This window comes from Oncorhynchus tshawytscha, linkage group LG06, assembly GCF_018296145.1.
Source record: "Oncorhynchus tshawytscha isolate Ot180627B linkage group LG06, Otsh_v2.0, whole genome shotgun sequence".
Classification (NCBI taxonomy): domain Eukaryota; kingdom Metazoa; phylum Chordata; class Actinopteri; order Salmoniformes; family Salmonidae; genus Oncorhynchus; species Oncorhynchus tshawytscha.
The window spans coordinates 34,176,737-34,195,179 of record NC_056434.1 but is presented as its reverse complement, the minus strand read 5'-3'; the positions used below and the strand labels follow the sequence as shown (position 1 = coordinate 34,195,179).

General features: G+C 41.9%; 1 pseudogene; it reads left to right on the top strand.

Annotated features, from left to right (window-relative positions):
* The first annotated feature begins 596 nt into the window (after positions 1 to 596).
* Positions 597 to 4,918, top strand: LOC112245356 (annotated as a pseudogene).
* Positions 4,919 to 18,443: the final 13,525 nt, after the last annotated feature.

Genomic DNA, 18,443 nt, shown 5'->3' with positions numbered 1-18,443 from the left:
AATGTGAATATTGCATTTTGAAAAGCAGATTTTAAGAGTGATTTGGTGCAGTGTAAAAGTGATTTTATGAATTTGTTTGTTGTACTATGCTTATAGCTTTGACCACAAGCCATTTTGATGATCTGTTTAGATTTTTGTGCTTAGAGTTGTGAAAATGTACTATATACTTGTGAAAATGGAACCAAAGTGATTGAAAAAAACTGTAATATAAACAAAATTGTCTAATTATCTATTTATAATGCGTAAATCATTTTGAATGGTTTCTGACTATCAAAATAAATATATAAATAAATAAATATATATGTATATTGTCACATACAACAACTAGGAGCAAATTAGATACTGAGAGAACTGGCAAAGCCTCCAATGACATGACGTGTCGGTCACAAAGACCTTTCTCAAGGCCATGACCGAAATGTTGGATGTTCGCAAATGTTACACAACTGTTTTGAATAGTGTGCTACTAAAGGAACATTAGCCAGGGCATTTGATTGGCTAAAACCTTGACCCCTCAGAAAAGGAACGGTCAGATAAAGAGGGGGCGGATTTCCAATAAGTAAACAACGCTCCATCTGTTATAAAGGTGGCAGCAATTCCTTCATCCTCATCACAGCATCCAGTGAACATTGCGGATTAGTTCTTGTAGTGAAGCCATTGCGATGAAGTGGAGTGCAGTTTGTCTAGTGGCAGTGGCCACGCTTGGCTGGCTGTGTGATGCTCAGGTTTACTTGGAAAAACCAGGGTGGCCACCCATCCAGACACCGTCATGGCCTGCCCAACCCCCTCAGCAGCCTGCCCAGCCCCCTCAGTGGCCTGCCCAGCCCCCTCAGAGGCCTGCCCAGCCCCCTCAGAGGCCTGCCCAGCCCCTCAGAGGCCTGCCCAACCCCAGCAGTGGCCTGCCAAACCCCCTCAGAGGCCTGCCCAGCCCCTCAGTGGCCTGCCCAACCCCTCAGAGGCCTGCCCAACCCCTCAAAGACCTGCCCAACCCCCTCAGAGGCCTGCCCAACCCCCTCAGTGGCCTGTCCAACCCGGTACGCCGCTTCAGAGGCCTAAATTCCCCTCTGACCCAGGCTCAAAGCAGAGCTGTGATGTTGATGGCCAACACAAGGTGCAGTGTGGACTTCCTGACATCACTGCCGCCCATTGTGATGCCATTAACTGCTGTTTTGATGGACGGATGTGCTTCTACGGAAAATCAGGTATGTTTTTGACCATGCTCATTTTACTCTAGAACTCTATGTTGTAAAACAGTACGGTTTTACTTTATGTACTGCCCCCTCAGAGAAACTTGTTTATCACACTTCACCAGAAAACAAATCATTGTATTCTGAACTCTCACTGATTCCACTTCCACTTATATATGGACAATTTTTATCCAAAGCAGTTTAATATCAACATGTTCCAACATGCTCCAATTTATTCAAGGACACTAAGTTCATGTTTTTGTTATGCTCTTTGTCACCAGTGACTGTTCAGTGTACCAAGGATGGCCAGTTTGTGGTGGTGGTGGCCAGGGATGCCACTCTGCCCAGCCTGGAACTGGACTCCATCAGCCTGCTGGGGACAAACGGACCCCACTGCCATGCTATTGGCACAACTTCTGCCTTTGCCATCTACCAGTTTAAAGTCACTGAATGTGGAACTTTCATGACGGTACGTATCACCTGTGCCTGGCTTCCGTCTCAGTACAGGGAAGTAGCTCCTATCTCCTTCAAATAATTGGATCACATCTTCTGTATTGGTTGCAACAATGATCATATCATGATCATTTCACTGATTGTTTATTCAGGTTTAAAGATGCTGCCACATTGTGACAAAAGCTCGTTGTCAAAGCTATAGTGATTTTGCCTCTTAAAGATGACCTGTATAACATAGATGTGTTTATTGCAGGAGGAAACTGATACTATTATCTATGAGAATAGGATGTCCTCTTCATATCAAGTGGGGGTTGGCCCCTTTGGCTCCATCACCAGGGACAGCCAATTTGAGTAGGTGATATAAAAAAATGATTATAATAACAACACAAAAACAACAACATCCTAAGGAACCATCACTTTAAATTGTTGTGTACTATATATGGGGCCAGGGGCCTCATTTATCAACAGTGCATACATCAAATTCTGGGGTACGTGGAGTTTCTAGGATTAGCTTGAGCAACAAATTATTGGGATCATTCAACTGTCGAACGCAGCACATACTCATGTTTTCATTGAAAAATTAGAGCCATACTATATTTTTGCACTCGTGAAAATACGAATTGTTGTTGAATATTTGGCTTATCCTGCTTTGGTATAGGCTCTGAATTTAAATAGGCTATGATGTTGCATTCCTATCAATACTGTAGCCTACCCAATTTAAATAGGCTACCGGTCTTTACTTCCGAGCATATTTGGCTATTAAATGAGCAATGGATAAATGGTAGGCTATTATTTGTTGTGTAGTGGGAATAAACCAGTCGTGAGAAAAGGAGAGACATAATTTAGGCCTATATAATAAAAGTTTTTAAAAAACACATTGGGCAACATACATTACCAATGGAAAATGTATAAATGTTATGATTAACCCTGTCCTTATTAGCCTACCATTATTATAATTCCTGAACACATTAATTTCCTTCAAAATAACAATATTTGCTTGCAATACAATTGATCAACCACTCTAAGTTCTGTGTACGCATAGTCAGAGATTTGCATGGAGATACCCACACTTTCCTGTCAACAAGGATAAATGCCAACCGTTATGGGTAAACTGGCGAACACAAGGTTTAGAGTCTCTTTTGTGTGCATTCACCCTTGATAAGTGAGGCCCCTGGTTGGAACTTTTAACAAGAGACTGGAGTTAACGCAATTTTTATTGTTAAATAAGCAATGGGATCTTTAGTCATCACCTTATATGTCCTGCTTTAAAGTCTCTCAGACACCTTCAAGATGTCTGACCCCACGCCATTTCTTCCCAGTCTAACATTCCAGTGCAGATATAAGGGCAGTACCATTGTGGCTGTGGTTATTGATGTGAAGCCGGTTCCTCCTCCAAATCCTGATATAGCTCCTGGACCCCTCACAGTTGAGCTCAGACTCGGCAGCGGATCATGCCTTACCAAGGGATGTAATGAAGGTATGTGGCACTATATTAGTTGATTGGTTGGTTGGATTAATAAATGGGTGAATGAATTAATCTTTCCTCTTTTGAAACAGAGGAAGTGGCCTACACCTCTTACTACACAGAGATAGACTACCCTATCACCAAGGTCCTCAGGGATCCTGTGTACACTGAGGTTCGCATCCTGGCGAGGACAGATCCCAACATTGTGCTGACCCTGGGTCGCTGCTGGGCTACCACAACCTCAAACCCTCGCAGCCTGCCCCAGTGGGACCTTCTCATTGATGGGTAAATATCTGAATAGGTAGTAGTAGAAGTAGTAAACATTTTGGTAACGTTTCGTCCAATTACTCTTCTGCCCTTCCTTGTGTAGCTGAGGAAAATGTTTAGCAGCTCTTGGAGTTATTCACTTAAAAAAATTACTCTTTATTATCAAAACCAATGTGTCATCTCATAGCCTTGATCAATTTGCCGTTGCTGGTGTAACGGGGATAACGGCAAATTGAGAGTCGTAACATGGCATGCGGCATGCCAACCCTGACGCAGACAGACACTTGACCATGACTCTGTCTGTCTGTCTGTCTGTCTGTCTGTCTGTCTGTCTGTCTGTCTGTCTGTCTGTCTGTCTGTCTGTCTGTCTGTCTGTCTGTCTGTCTGTCTGTCTGTCTGTCTGTCTGTCTGTCTGTCTGTCTGTCTGTCTGTCTGTCTACGTCTCACTCTCTCTGTCTCTCTCTCTCTCTCTCTCTCTCTGTTCATATCATTAGATGTCCTTACCAGGATGACCGTTACCTGACCACTCCCATCCCTGTGGGACCCTCTTCGGGTCTGTCCTACCCAACCCACTACAGGCGCTTTGTCCTTAAGATGTTCACCTTTGTGGATCCATTGTCTATGGCCCCCCTGAGGGAGACGGTATGACCATAGAGATAGATTTATGTTACATATTTACAGATATTGTTCTATTTAATTCTGAGGGTATGACTGTGTTCTAATTCTACTGGAACCATAGAGTTCAAATTAATCCTAATTATAATAAGAGGTTTGAAACAACTACATTGTTGTTGATTATCATGCTAACACTGTTTATCAGATTCATGCATGAAATAGAAGTGCTGTACTTTATGCTTACATTAGATTTTTGATAACACTTTTCACTGTCCTATTACAATTAGTATTTGTGATATTATTGCCACTAATTACTGGTAATTAATGATTTAACAAAATTGTGTCGGCTTACTTGGTCACAATTGGTACTTTCTGGTAGGCCTATTTCTTACAATTACATAAGTAATATAAAAGCATATAGTTTACATAAATATTAAACTACTCTAATTTATTCTTGGGTAGTAATTATCTGGCTAGATACTTTTTGCTTTTTTAAAAAACAATCTGTACTGTCTCTTGCAGGTGTTCATCCATTGTAATACAGCTGTGTGCCTGCCATCCGTTGGAGACAGCTGTGAACCAAGATGCTACAGAAAGAGTGAGTTACTTTTCTCTGATAGGCTGCATTGCATTCCAGCAAATAGTTTCAATCCCTTCCACCCTTCCCTATAGTTTGAGTCTCGTCCCTCTCTCTGAAACTGACCACATAAAATGTTTGTTTTTTCAGGGAGAGACATTCCTGCTGCAGTTCAGAAGACCACCAGAATCAAGTCTAATTTGGTTTCCAGTGGCGAACTGATCCTGACTGACCCAAGGGAGTTCACCAACTAGAAAATCTTTTGACTTAACTCAAGCACTTTGTCACCGTGGTGCTGTCGGCTGTTATGATGACTTCACAGTGAGGCATGTGCAAATAAATCTGACTGTCCTCGAACTTGTTGTTCATAGATTTTTTGGTTATAGTTCCATTCATTCCATTCGGTCATTACAGTGAGCCTTCCTCTACTTTAAAGTGATACCAGCCTCCACTGGTGTGTGTGTGTTGTGTGTGTGTGTGTGTGTGTGTGTGTGTGTGTGTGTGTGTGTGTGTGTGTGTGTGTGTGTGTGTGTGTGTGTGTGTGTGTGTGTGTGTGTGTGTGTGTGTGTGCGCACGTGCGTGCATAATGGAGGTGAAGCGCATAGTTTGAGCCCTAGTCCGTCACATTGGTGTCTGAAGTGACAGGCTTGGCCCAAGTGATGAGTAACCTTGTCTTGGAGATTAATTGTGTTATCCCCATCCTTGAGCTAGTGTATAGGCTTTAGATCAGTGGGCTAACACATTACTTTGACTTTTGAGGATATATTCAAGATATTGTTTTTAAATCAGAAAGAAATTACACAGCCCAAGCTTTTAATTCAAAATATTTATGGCGTTGTACTTTTAAATTTGAAAGCCTATCTTCAAAATAGTCAATCTGGCTATGAACTTTCCTCTTGAAGAACTAGTTCAGGATTTTACAACTTATTGTTAGATGGTTCCACATCCTTAAAGTAGTTTATGTGCCAGGAGAAATTTGAATCCATTGTTCGGTTTTCTTTAAACAGCCACTGCAAAACATCAGCTAACATTAGCCACCACACGCTAACAATTATTTTACAACAGGTGAATCTAATCATGATTGGTTAAAACCACATTCAAGCCGGTGTCTATTCCACAAGTTACCACTGGCTAAATCTATGACGTTAAAATGCCTATTTACTGTCTCATCAGTCTAGCCAGGAAACGTATCAACTTAATCTCCACCATAAAAAACATCTAGAAATTCTCACATTTCTTTTAGACTAACATTTAGTTTTCACAGCGGAGATTTGTATAAACCTTGCTGTTGTTCTCCCCGACATTTGCAACATTGTTTCAATATTATAATTATATCTCCAGCTGTCCCATGGTAATGAATGTATCAGGAGTCTGGACGAGAAGGACGAGCAGGCAGCGTTTCTCAGCCAGTCGAAATCATGAATCAGCTGACATAATTTTTATGGATACATACAAAGAAATTTCAATTTTAAAAAACGAAGCAAAGTGCTAGTTTGTAGTCTTTCCATCTTCAGTTTGAAGTGATTGTGTTAGCTGTGTTGTTGGCTTGCTCCTCTGAACAACTGTGTCCTGATGAGTGAGCACATTTTCTATGCCAGGCGAAATCACGTCTCAATAGCTCATTGTTATGGATGTATACAAATAAATGTCACTCGAAAACATCTAATGCAAATGCAGCAACTTTCCTGTTATGCTGGCTGATGTGAATGTAAGTTTGCCATAGTTGGCTAGCTAGCAAGCAAGGGATACGAACGTTGCCAGCCAGTATTGCAATGGAACATTTAGAACGAACGACTGTGTCGTGTCCATAGATACAGAACAAAAAGACTGAACGACCAGGTTGCGTCTCTGGCAACCGAACCGATAGAATGACCAGCCGGCTTGGATAACAATCCTAGATTTGTGTCGGGACTATATCTTGTGGAATGATGAAACAGTACGAATTCATTCATCAAAATAAAAATTCTGAAAGTATGTCAAAGATTATTTTAATGTTGATAACTGTTACTGTAATTTAATTATGCCAATGTGCTTTCATCAATTGAAAGCCCTTAATCTATTTTATGAGAATTTGTAAGATTTCTTGTTTGCATAAAATAGACGCAGACCAGTCTTTCAATAATAGGTAAAATAATTTATTCTCGGAGCGCGTTACCATTTAATCGCATGCTGCAGTTTATACATAGATCATGACGTCATTTCATTGCTTTAACAGAATCCCCTCCTCTCGACCGGGACAAAGTAAGGTGAAAAGTTCATTCTAACTTACTAACACACTCCCAGATAACTTTTGACCCCTCAACATTATCGATCACCACTGAACTGACAGTTTTAATTAACAGAAAACCGAGGAATGCACTCACTGCCTTATCTAAAAACCCCAGCGCTAAATTTCTGTAGGGTCAACCATAGGCTAACGACCTTATGTGTTTACACAGTCCCCAACCCATTTGTTTCTGCCTAATTGGAATGGTGTTCATTAACTTTTTATTACTCCTTGTCCGTGTCACACAATCCCTTCTTATGAACTCATTGTTAACCAGATATAATAAAACAGAGTATAAGTTTACTTAGTTACAGTTCCATTTAAAATGATTTTGTCAGTCATATTAATCATAATTTCCTAACAGTAACCTTGTATAAAAGTGATAATGCCCTCGAAGCTGGTGTTTGGGGGATATATTGGCACAACACGGTGTCCTCCAAACAGTGGCTTCTCGGGCATTATCACTTAAATGGAAGTGATAGGTGCATGTGAGCATGTTTAAAGCCCCCATGCAGTCTTTTTAATTATACTGTTAAATCATCACTTTGTCTAATAAATCACTGTGTTTATTTTTTCATATTTTTCATATAACTCCCAAATATATGTTTTATTATTTTCCCTGGGCCTTCTTGGGCCACTGAAATGCTCAGTCTGACTGTATGGGCATGGGGATACACATTTTAATATATTTACATACAGCCCTGATTGGCTGATATAACTATCTAGAGCCCACTCCTTACCCTTAAAAAAAGAAAAACAAAAGGCACGTGGTACTCAATCTGTCAGTTAGAGTTGGAGTTGGAATCTGAAAGCCACAAACTTCCACAGATGTGTTGGCTTTTTTGTTTTGTCATCAAAACCAAAGGCATACATCACACATCTTAATTTGCTATATCATTGTTGTACTGTTTTCAATAGGTCACCAGAAGACGCAATAGGTCAGCAGAAGACGTAGGACCAGAACAGCCTGTTTGCATTATGGACCATCCTGCAGAATGCCATGATTATCTACAGCACAGGTGTTAAACTCATTCCACGGAGGGCCGAATATCTGCGGGTTTTCACTCCTCCCTTGAACTTTTTATTTTACCTTTATTTAATCAGGTAGGCAAGTTGAGAACAAGTTCTCATTTACAATTGTGACCTGGCCAAGATAAAGCAAAGCAGTTCGACACATACAACGACACAGAGTTACACATGGAGTAAAACAAACATACAGTCAATAATACAGTATAAACAAGTCTATATACAATGTGAGCAAATGAGGTGAGATAAGGGAGGTAAAGGCAAAAAAACAAAAACGATTGATTACTTAAACTTCTTTGGGATAGGGGGCAGCCTATTCACTTTTGGATGAAAAGCATGCCCAGAGTAAACTGCCTCCTACTCAGTCCCAGATGCTAATATATGCATATGGATAGAAAACACTCTGAAGTTTCTAAAACTGTTTGAATGATGTCTGTGAGTATAACAGAACTCATATGGCAGGTGAAAACGTGAGAAAACTCCAACCAGGAACTGGGTAATCTGAGGTTTGTAGTTTTTCAAAGCTTGGCCTATCGAATACACAGTGTCTATGGAGTCAAATTGCACTTCCTACGGCTTCCACTAGATGTCAACCGTCTTTAGAAACTTGTTTGAGGCTTCTACTATAAAGGAGGGGGGAATGAGGGCTCTTTGAGTCAGTGGTCTGGCAGAGTGTTACAGGCCTCCATCATTCTTAAATGGACGAAATTTGCTTCCTAGAGCTGGCTGCCAAGTCAAACTGAGCAATTGGGGGAGAAGGGCCTTGGTCAGGGAGAAGACCACGAACCTGATGGTCACTCTGACAGAGTTCCAGAGTTCCTCTGTGGAGATGGGAGAACCTTCCAGATGGACAACCATCTCTGCAGCACTCCACCAATCAAGCCTTTATTTTAGAGTGGTAAGACGGAAGCCACTCCTCAGTAAAAGGCACATGACAGTCCACTTGGAATTTGCCACCTAAATGACTATCATACCATGAAAAACAAGATTGTCTGGTCTGATGAAACTAAGATTTAACTCCTGAATTCCAAGCGTCACGTCTGGAGGAAACCTGGCACCAACCCTATGGTGAAGCGTGGTGGCAGTATCATCCTGGGGGGATGTTTTTCAGTGGCAGGGACTGGAAGACTAGTCAGGATCGAGAGAAAGATGAATGGAGCAAAGTACAGAAAGATCCTTGATGAAATCCTGCTCCATAGCTCTCAGGACCTCATACTGGGACGAAGGTTCACCTCCCAACAGGAGAACGACCCTAAGCATACAGCCAGACGATGCAGGAGTGGCTTCAGGACAAGTCTCTGAATGTCCTTGAGTGGCACAGCCAGAGCCTAGACCATAACACGACCGAACATCTCTGGAGAGACCTGAAAATAGCTGTGCAATGATGCTCCCCATCCAACCTGACAGTTCTTGAGAGGATCTGCAGAGAAGAATCTGAGAAACTTGCCAAATACAGGTGTGCTAAGCTTGAAGCATCATACCCAAGACAACTTGAGGCTGTAATTACTGCCAAAGGTACTTCAACAAATTACTGAGTAAAGGGTCTGAATACTTATGTAAATTTTTTATACATTTGCAAAACATTCTAAAAACCTGTTTTTGCTTTGTCATTATGTGGTATTATGTGTAGATTTACGAGGGAGAAAAACAATTGAATACATTTTAGAATAATGCTGTAACGTAACAAAATATAAAAAAATCCTGGGGTCTGAATACTTTCAGAATGCACTGTATGTATATGTGTATTTTATTGGTTTGTTTACTGTGTATTTTAAATTGTATTATACAGGGCGCATTTGGAAAATATACCTAGGTCTCAATATGTCTTCCATGTCAAAATCAAGGTTATATAAAAAGTTGCCACACAACCAAACCACATCATATTCTCCTTTCTATCTTTCCTGTAACAAAGCCAATAATTTCTAGAGCAGTCACCAAGTAAATTGAAGTTTCCCTCTTTCTGTTCTGAAAATCAACCAAATGTTAGCTTAGGCTTCACCAGCGTCGACTTGGGAGGGTTAGGGGGGAACCAGTTCAGCTGCTTCTCAAACCAGTCAATATTCACCTGTCTGTCCTATCTGTGTGTGTCTCAAAATTGTCATCCTCTTTTTCACCAAGTAGCTCCTCATCAAAAGTATCTTCCTCCAAGAAGTCCATGACCTCATGGTCCTCCTCATCCTGCAGGCCTTCCTCAGCAATGACCCTTTAGCACATGAGAAAGGGGATCATGAATGGAAGGGAATTGTGTAGCTACAAGTTATCAAGCTGTTTGCAAAGTTACATTTTATATTCCTAACATTTGAGAAAACATGTAACATCTGTTTTATCACAGCATGCATCATTAATGACTTTCAACGACAGAACACACTATGACCAACACATGATAAAAAAGAAGGGGAAAAAACACATTAAGACAAAGGCACATGCACCAACCATAGTATCCCTAAAATAATAGTCTGATTCAAGTGTTGTTTTTCATCCTACTCTGGGGAAAACAGGCAACAACATTTTCCAATAGAAAGACCCCAAAACAGTTAATCAATTACACCCATTAAAAAGCTTCATAGCTGTGGGTAAAAATGACAGTCCAAACCTCTCTGGAACATCTGGGCAGGATGAACCTGCTACTAAAGCTGCTCCTGTGTTGCATTAGAGTGCTGTGGAGTGGGTGTGTGTCAATGTACATAACCATATGTGTTTTTAGTTGCAGCCTTTTTATGACACTGAGGATTCTCCTTCCAGTTCAGTTTGTTGTCCACTATTACACCCAAGTACTTATAAGAGTCAACAGTGCCAATCTCTTAATAGAAATGGGATTAAAAGCATCTTTCTTTTTCCTAGAATTTATCACTAGCTCCTTGATACTTCAGTACATTCAGGTCCAATTAATTGGCCTCACACCATTCCACAAAGGACTCCGTTATATCCCTGTGATGAGCATCGTATCCTCTCCTGACACAGCTCACTATAGCAGTCATCAGACTGTGGTCTATTGGTCAGTTAGTTCACAATCCAATTTATTGTGTGTGGATTTACATGAATGTCCTTTAGCTTTTGGGCCAGCAGGTGGGGTTGTGTGGTATTGAAAGCACTGGAGAAGTCAAAAGAAAATGGTTCTCACCACACAGCCGGGTTTCTCCAGGTGCTCATATACTCTGTAGAAGAGATCGAGCAGAGCATCTTCAACACCAGTTTTGGGCGGTAGGCAAATTGCAAAGGATACAGATAGGCTGCTACCTCACTATATAGTATGTTTTCCATTTAGTAGGAATATCTGATAGTATTAGGGTTGAAATATATTGTATACTGCAGTATGAAAGTTGATTCGCACATACATAGCACATACATAGCACATTAGTACCTTGAGTACTCTGGCATTAAAAACATCAGGCCCTGCTGACTTACTGGGACTGATCCTCTTCAGCTGCTTCACCACTTGTTTCTCAGAGATTCTCATGGGCTCAGTGCTTCCCAGATCAGAGTCCAGCACATCCCTCATCTGCTGTTGCTCTGTTGAGAAATCGTACTTATTCTTATTGAATCTGGTAAAAAAAAAAAACTGGTTATGGCCTCCCGAGTGGCGCAGTGATCTAAGGGCTGTGCCACTAGAGATCCTGATTTGAGTCCAGGCTGGGATGTGTTTCAGAGGACACATGGCTCTCAACCTTCTACTCTCCCAAGTCTGTACGGGAGTTGCAGCAATGAGACAAGACTGTAACTACCAATTGGATTCCCACGAAATTGGTGAGAAAAAAGGCTCTGTCCCTTCCCTCATCACTTGTAGTTGTGCTGTAGCTGGTTATCTTCTTCATACCATCCCAGACATCCTTCATGTTATACGCTTGCAGCTTGCTTTCTAGCTTCAGTTCGTATTGGTGTTTGCCTTTCCTGATCAGCTCTTTAATTTCCTTCTGTCAACTCATCCCTATTTCCAGGTTCAAAAGCCTTATTTTTCCTGTTCAGCGCCTCATTGATTTATTTTGTGACCCATGGCTTATTATTTGCATAGCATTTCACTGTTTTGCTTGGCACTGCATTGTCAGTACAGAAGTTAACATAGTCTCAAATCAAATCACATTTCATTTGTCACGTGCCGTATACAACATGTGTAAACCTTACAGTGAAATGCTTACTTACAAGCCCTTAACCAACAATACAGTTAAGAAATAATAAGTGTTTAGTAAAAAATAGATAAGTAAAAAACAAAACAAAAATAATGTACTGGGCCATACGCATTACCCTCTGTAGCGCCTTGTGGTCGGAGACCGAAGCAGTTGCCATACCAAGCAGTGATGCAACCAGTCAGGATTCTCTTGATGGTGCAGATGTAGAACTTTTTGAGGATCTGAGAACCCATGTCAAATCTTTTCACTCTCGTGAGGGGGAATTGGCATTGTTGTGCCCTCTTCATGACTGTATTGGTGTGTTTGAACCATGAGAGTTTTTTGGCGTTGTGGACACCAAGAAACTTGATGCTCTCAACCTGCTCCACTACAGCCCCGTCGATGAGAATGGGAGTGTGCTCCGCCCTCATTTTCCTGTTGTCCATGATCATCTCCTTTGTCTTGATCACATTGAGGGAGAGGTTGTTGTCCTGGCACCACACTGTCAGGCCTCTGACCTCCTACCTCTAGGCTGTCTCATCATTGTCGGTGATCAGGCCATCCACCGTTGTGTCGTCGGAAAACTTAATGATGGTGTTGGAGTTGTGTTTGGCCACACAGAGAGTACAACAGGGAGTACAGGAGGGGACTAAGCACACACCCCTGAGGGGCCCCCGTATTGAGGATCAGCGTCTCAGATGTGTTGTTGCCTAACCTTACCCCAGTTGCAGAGAGAAGTGTTTAGTCCCAGGGTCTTTAGCTTAATTATGAGCTCTGAGGGCACTATGGTGTTGAACGCTGAGTTGTAGTCAATGAACAGCATTCTCATACAGGTGTTCCTTTTGTCCAGGTGGACAAGGGCAGTGTGTTGTACAACAGAGAGTGTGTCATCTGTGGATGAGTGGGGCAGTATGCAAAATGGAGTGGGTCTAGGGTTTCTGGGATGATGCAGTTGATGTGAGCCATGACCAGCCTTTCAAAGCACTTCATGGCTACAGACGTGAGTGCTACGGATTGGTTGTCATTTAGGCAGGTTACCTTGTTGTTCAGGGCACAGGGACTATGGTGGTCTGCTTGAAACATGTAGGTATTATAGACTCGGCCAGGGACAGATTGAAAATGTCAGTGAAGACAATAATTTGTCTGGCCCTGCAGCCTTGTGAATGTTGACCTGTTTACAGGTCTTATTCACATCGGCTAACCTGAGCGTGATCACACAGTCATCAGGAACAGCTGGTGCTCTCATGCATGCTTCAGTGTTGCTTGCCTCAAAGTAGGGCAGCTAGCGCCTTGTCTTACCGGAGGTAGCTGCTCTGTCTTGCCGATGCACGGAAAACCCAGCCAACTGTATATTATCCATGTCATCGTTCAGCCACGACTGGGTGGCTGATGTCCCATTGGTAGGATAGTCTTGAACGGAGCTCATCCAGTTTATTCACAGTTTATTCACCAATGATTGCATGTTGGCTAGTACACACTCACTCACAAATTCTCACAAGGCACCCGGACCCGCGTCCCCTGAATCGGCATCTTTTCTTCATTCGAATGACAGGGATTCTATGGATTTCACATGACTGGCAATACAGATATGCATCTGTTGGTCACAGATATCTTTTAAAAAAAGGTAGGGGAGTGGATCGTAAATCCAGTCAGTATCTGGTGTGACCACCATTTGCCTCATGCAGCGCATCATCTCCTTTGCATACAGATGATCAGGCTGTTGATTGTGGCCTGTGGAATTCTGTCCCACTCCTCTTCAATGGCTGTGTGAAGTTGCTGTACATTGGCGGGAACTGGAACATACTGTCGTACACATCAATCTAGAGCATTTCAAACATGCGCAGTGGGTGACCATGTATGCAGCTGAGTATGCAGGTCATGGAAGAACTTGGACATTTTCCATGAATTGTGTACAGATCCTTGCAACATGGGGCGGTGCATTATCATGCTAAAACATGAGGTGAAGGTGGTGGATGAATGGCCCGACAATGGGCCTCAGGATCTCGTGATGGTATCTCTGTGCATTCAAATTGCCAATCGATAAAATGCAACTGTGTTCGTTGTTCGTAGCTTATGCCTACCCATACCATAACCCCACTGCCACCACGGGGCACTCTGTTCACAACATTGACATCAGAAAACTGCTCGCCCACACGGCACCATCTGCCCGGTACAGTTGAAACAGCTACTCATCTGTGAAGAGCACATTTTTCCAGGGTGCCAGTGGCCATCGAAGTTGAGCATTTGCCCACTGAAGTCGGTTACGACGCCAAACTGCAGTCAGGTCAAGGACCTGGTGAGGACAACGAGCACGCATGCAGATGAGCTTCCCCAAGATGGTTTCTGACAGTTTGTGCATAAATTCTTTGGTTTCATCAGCTGTCCGGGTGGCTGGTCTCAGTATAGTATTTGTCATTTTCCATGATCAGGAAAAAAATATTTGTTTCAGTTCTTAGGATGCATCTCTAAACAACTCAGCTGCCAGGTTGAAATTTGAAGCAACTTAATTGGCTAGTTCATCTACCTATCAATAAATGGTCAGGTTCCCACTGCTACGATTGGAGCTTCGCCTCACATCTCTCTCCATCACTCATTACTTGCTGCTGTTTACTGCTACTGCTGCCTCTGATTGAGAACCATATCAGGCCAAACATAGAAATAGACAAACTAGACACACAACATAGAATGCCCACCCAGCTCACGTCCTGACCAATACTAAAACAAGGAAAACACAAAAGAACTATGGTCAGAACGTGACACACACACACGCTAATATTCATCTTTATGGTCCATAAACATGCAGGAAAATTCTTAGGTAGGCCTATTGCTAACCTTTATTTAGGCATTTTAAAACACTTCTTTCTTTCCCTATTATGACAATCCTCTAATCCAACTATCTGTCAATTTATGGATACAATTGCGGCTGGTCATATCAGCAAACTAGTAAATGGCTAACGTTACACCACAAGTCAGATGGCTCGTTGCCATGTTCAAAATGACAACAAGCTAACGTTAGCTAGCTATGTTGGCTATTAGCTCCTATCTGATATCTTAGCACCATGTTTATCTAGCCAGCTAACTACCATAGTAGCAATATATCTAGCTAACATCGCAGATAAAGTTTAATATTCATAATCTTTGCTAACAAGTCACATAGCTATCTGATTATCTAGCTACAAGCCATATTATTAGTGAATTAAACTAAACTATTTACAACAGGAGTTACATTTTGGTTACTGTGTCAATTCAACCTTTTCTCAATACTGCACCTTTCAGTTGTAGAATGAGCTTGTGGCGGCTGGCATAGCAGCAGTTTTGCTTTGTGAAGGAACTATCTGCAAATCCGATCGAGAAGGGCCGATGGACCGATATTGGCCTTTTCTGGTCTGATATATCGGCTCTAATCACAATGGGTTTTGCTCAGTACAGTGTCTGACTTTCAGCTGACGCAGATGCACCTCCCAATTTCACTTGGCAACTTTTGTCTACAGTCGGATACTACTGCCTGAGGGAGTCAACCTGGTAACAGAGTGTTGCATTATGGGGATAAAAATTGTCAGACTTGCGCCTACATGTAGACTGCGTAAACTTGACATAAATCATGTGATCAAGGGTTATTAAGTTTTAACTGCAGTCCACTGCAAGTTTCTGCAGTGGCTCTTCATCAACTTCACCTTGCAGCCATCGTCTGCATTGTGGGAGGCTTTATTATCAACCAATCCCTAGGGTGTTCATGTTTGACCCACGCGAATGTGACCAAAGACATGACTGAAAAAGGAAAAAAACTTTGCCGTGATTCATGTATACAGTGGATTTTACAAATGAATGTGATATGAGTCTCTCTCTCTCTCAATTGATTTACAATGTACACACACATGATTCCAGTATGTGAGTGTGTGATATGTGGGTTGGAGACATGTTTATTTCGACATTATAAAGAAAAACTTTCATAAATCTTCTTAGGGCTAGGCGTCCCGCTCGCGGGACAACTTAGGGTGAAACTGGAGTGAGCGCAATTCAAATAAATAATCATTAAAATTATGGATATTAAACATGTAGGTATATACAAGTGTCTTACATCGGTTGAAAGCTTAAATTCTTGTTAATCTAACTGCACTGTCCAATTTACAGTAGCTATTACAGCGAAAGCATGCCATGGGATTGAGGACGGCATCCCACATCAAAATATTTTTCCACCGGCACAGGTTTCATAAATTCACAAATAGCAATTAAATATTCACTTACTTTTTGAAAATCTTGCTCTGATTTGTCATCCAAAGGGTCCCAGCTATAATATGTAGTGTCGTTTTGTTAGATAAAATCCTTCATTATATCCCAAAAAGTCTGTTTAGTTGGTGCCATCGATTTGAGTAATCCACACGTTCAACATGCAGAGAAAGGAATCCAAAAATCTACCGCTAAACTTTTTTTAAACAAGTCAAAATACATTTCTATTGACTCCTCAGATACCCTAAAATGTAATCAAACTATAATATTTAATATGGAAAGAAGTATGTTCAATAAGAAAACCGATATTAGCAAATACACCTTGTCTTCCTCGTGCGCCCAAACACAAATTTCAAATAGTATGTCCCAGTGCTAAAACTCAAATTTCTTACTTGTTTTCTAAGAAACAAGCCTGAAACCTTGAACGTAGAGTGCTGACACCCTGTGGAAGCCATAGGAATTGAATACTGGGAGTTTGATTTAATTATTTCCCCATACTTTCCATTGTAAGAGCATGGGCTCTCAAAAATGTTTTATTCTGGTTGGTTTTTCTTTGGATTTTCTCCTACCATATGTATTATGTTATAGTCTCCTACATTATTTTAACATTTCTACAAACTACAAACTGTTTTCTTTCCAATGGCACCAATTATATGCATATCCTGGCTTCAGGGCTTGAGCAACATGCAGTTTACTTTGGGCATATCAGTCAGGCGGAAATTGAGAAAAAAAGGCTCTAGCCCTAAAATGGCAACACTCCCATGTTGATCTGAGCCTTGCTGTTGGAAAACCACTTTAATGTCTGACTTTCAGCTGTTGCAGATGTATCTCCCCTACTTCACTCCTCGACTTCCGTCTGCAGTCGGTTTCTTTAGCCTTATCACTCAAACGAGCCCAATGACTTCTCAAACCCCAGCCTGGTCTGCTTGGTCTGTTTCACAAGTGTTCCCGGAAGTCTCGCAATGTTGCGCCTATGGGTTTAGAAACTCTGTGGGTTCACTACCAGTGTATATCTTTTATTTCCTAATTGTGTGATGTACATTATGTCTGTCCAGTCTGTCCAGTTGTATGGAACTGTTTTTCTGACCACATCGCCATCCAGTGGAAACAAACTATGCATGCACATTTCCAGAACTCATGAAGTCAAACGTCTAATACAATGACACAATTGCAAATGCATTATTTTCAGGTTATCGATACAAGCCAGGGAAATCCATGTATAGATTAAATCTATTTGGTATCCCTCATCTCTGAGCGAGTGTGTTTTTCTCTTCAGCTGCATTTCTTTCTTAACTACCTGCTGGAGATGGGTGAATATTCAGAGAGCACTATGCACGAGGACCAAGCTCGCAAAGAGCTGGAGATGGGTGGATATTCAGAGAGCACTATGCACGAGGACCAAGCTCGCAAAGAGCTGGAGATGGGTGGATATTCAGAGAGCACTATGCACGAGGACCAAGCTCGCAAAGAGCTAGAGATGGGTGGATATTCAGAGAGCACTATGCACGAGGACCAAGCTCGCAAAGAGCTGGAGATGGGTGGATATTCAGAGAGCACTATGCACAAGGACCAAGCTCGCAAAGAGCTGGAGATGGGTGGAAATTCAGAGAGCACTTATGCACGAGGACCAAGCTCGCAAAGAGCTGGATATGGGTGGATATTCAGAGAGCACTATGCACGAGGACCAAGCTCGCAAAGAGCTGGAGAAGGGTGGATATTCAGAGAGCACTATGCACGAGGACCAAGCTCGCAACGAGCTGGAGATGGGTGGATATTCAGAGAGCACTATGCACGAGGACCAAGCTCGCAAAGAGCTGGAGATGGGTGGATATTCAGAGAGCACTATGCACGAGGACCAAGCTCGCAAAGAGCTGGAGATGGGTGGATATTCAGAGAGCACTATGCACGAGGACCACGAGGACCAAGCTCGCAAAGAGCTGGAGATGTTCCTCGAAGCAAATCGGTAAGACAAAAACATATACCACAAATTAGCCCAAAAGAGATAGCTCACTCCTAAATCGAAGATTGATTTTCTGAATTCAAAAGTAATCTACACTACTTTTCATTATATGATTGTCATAATTGATTGGATTTATACTGCGCTTTTCCACCTAGGTGCTCATAGCGCTTGACATAATAAGGTGGAAAACTCACCTTTTGCAAAGTAGTGCCTCAGCGTATTGTAACATCAATTAATGTAATTCACATGACATTGCAGGTATAGGTGTTCTATGGCCTCTCCACTTCTCTTTCTGTTGCT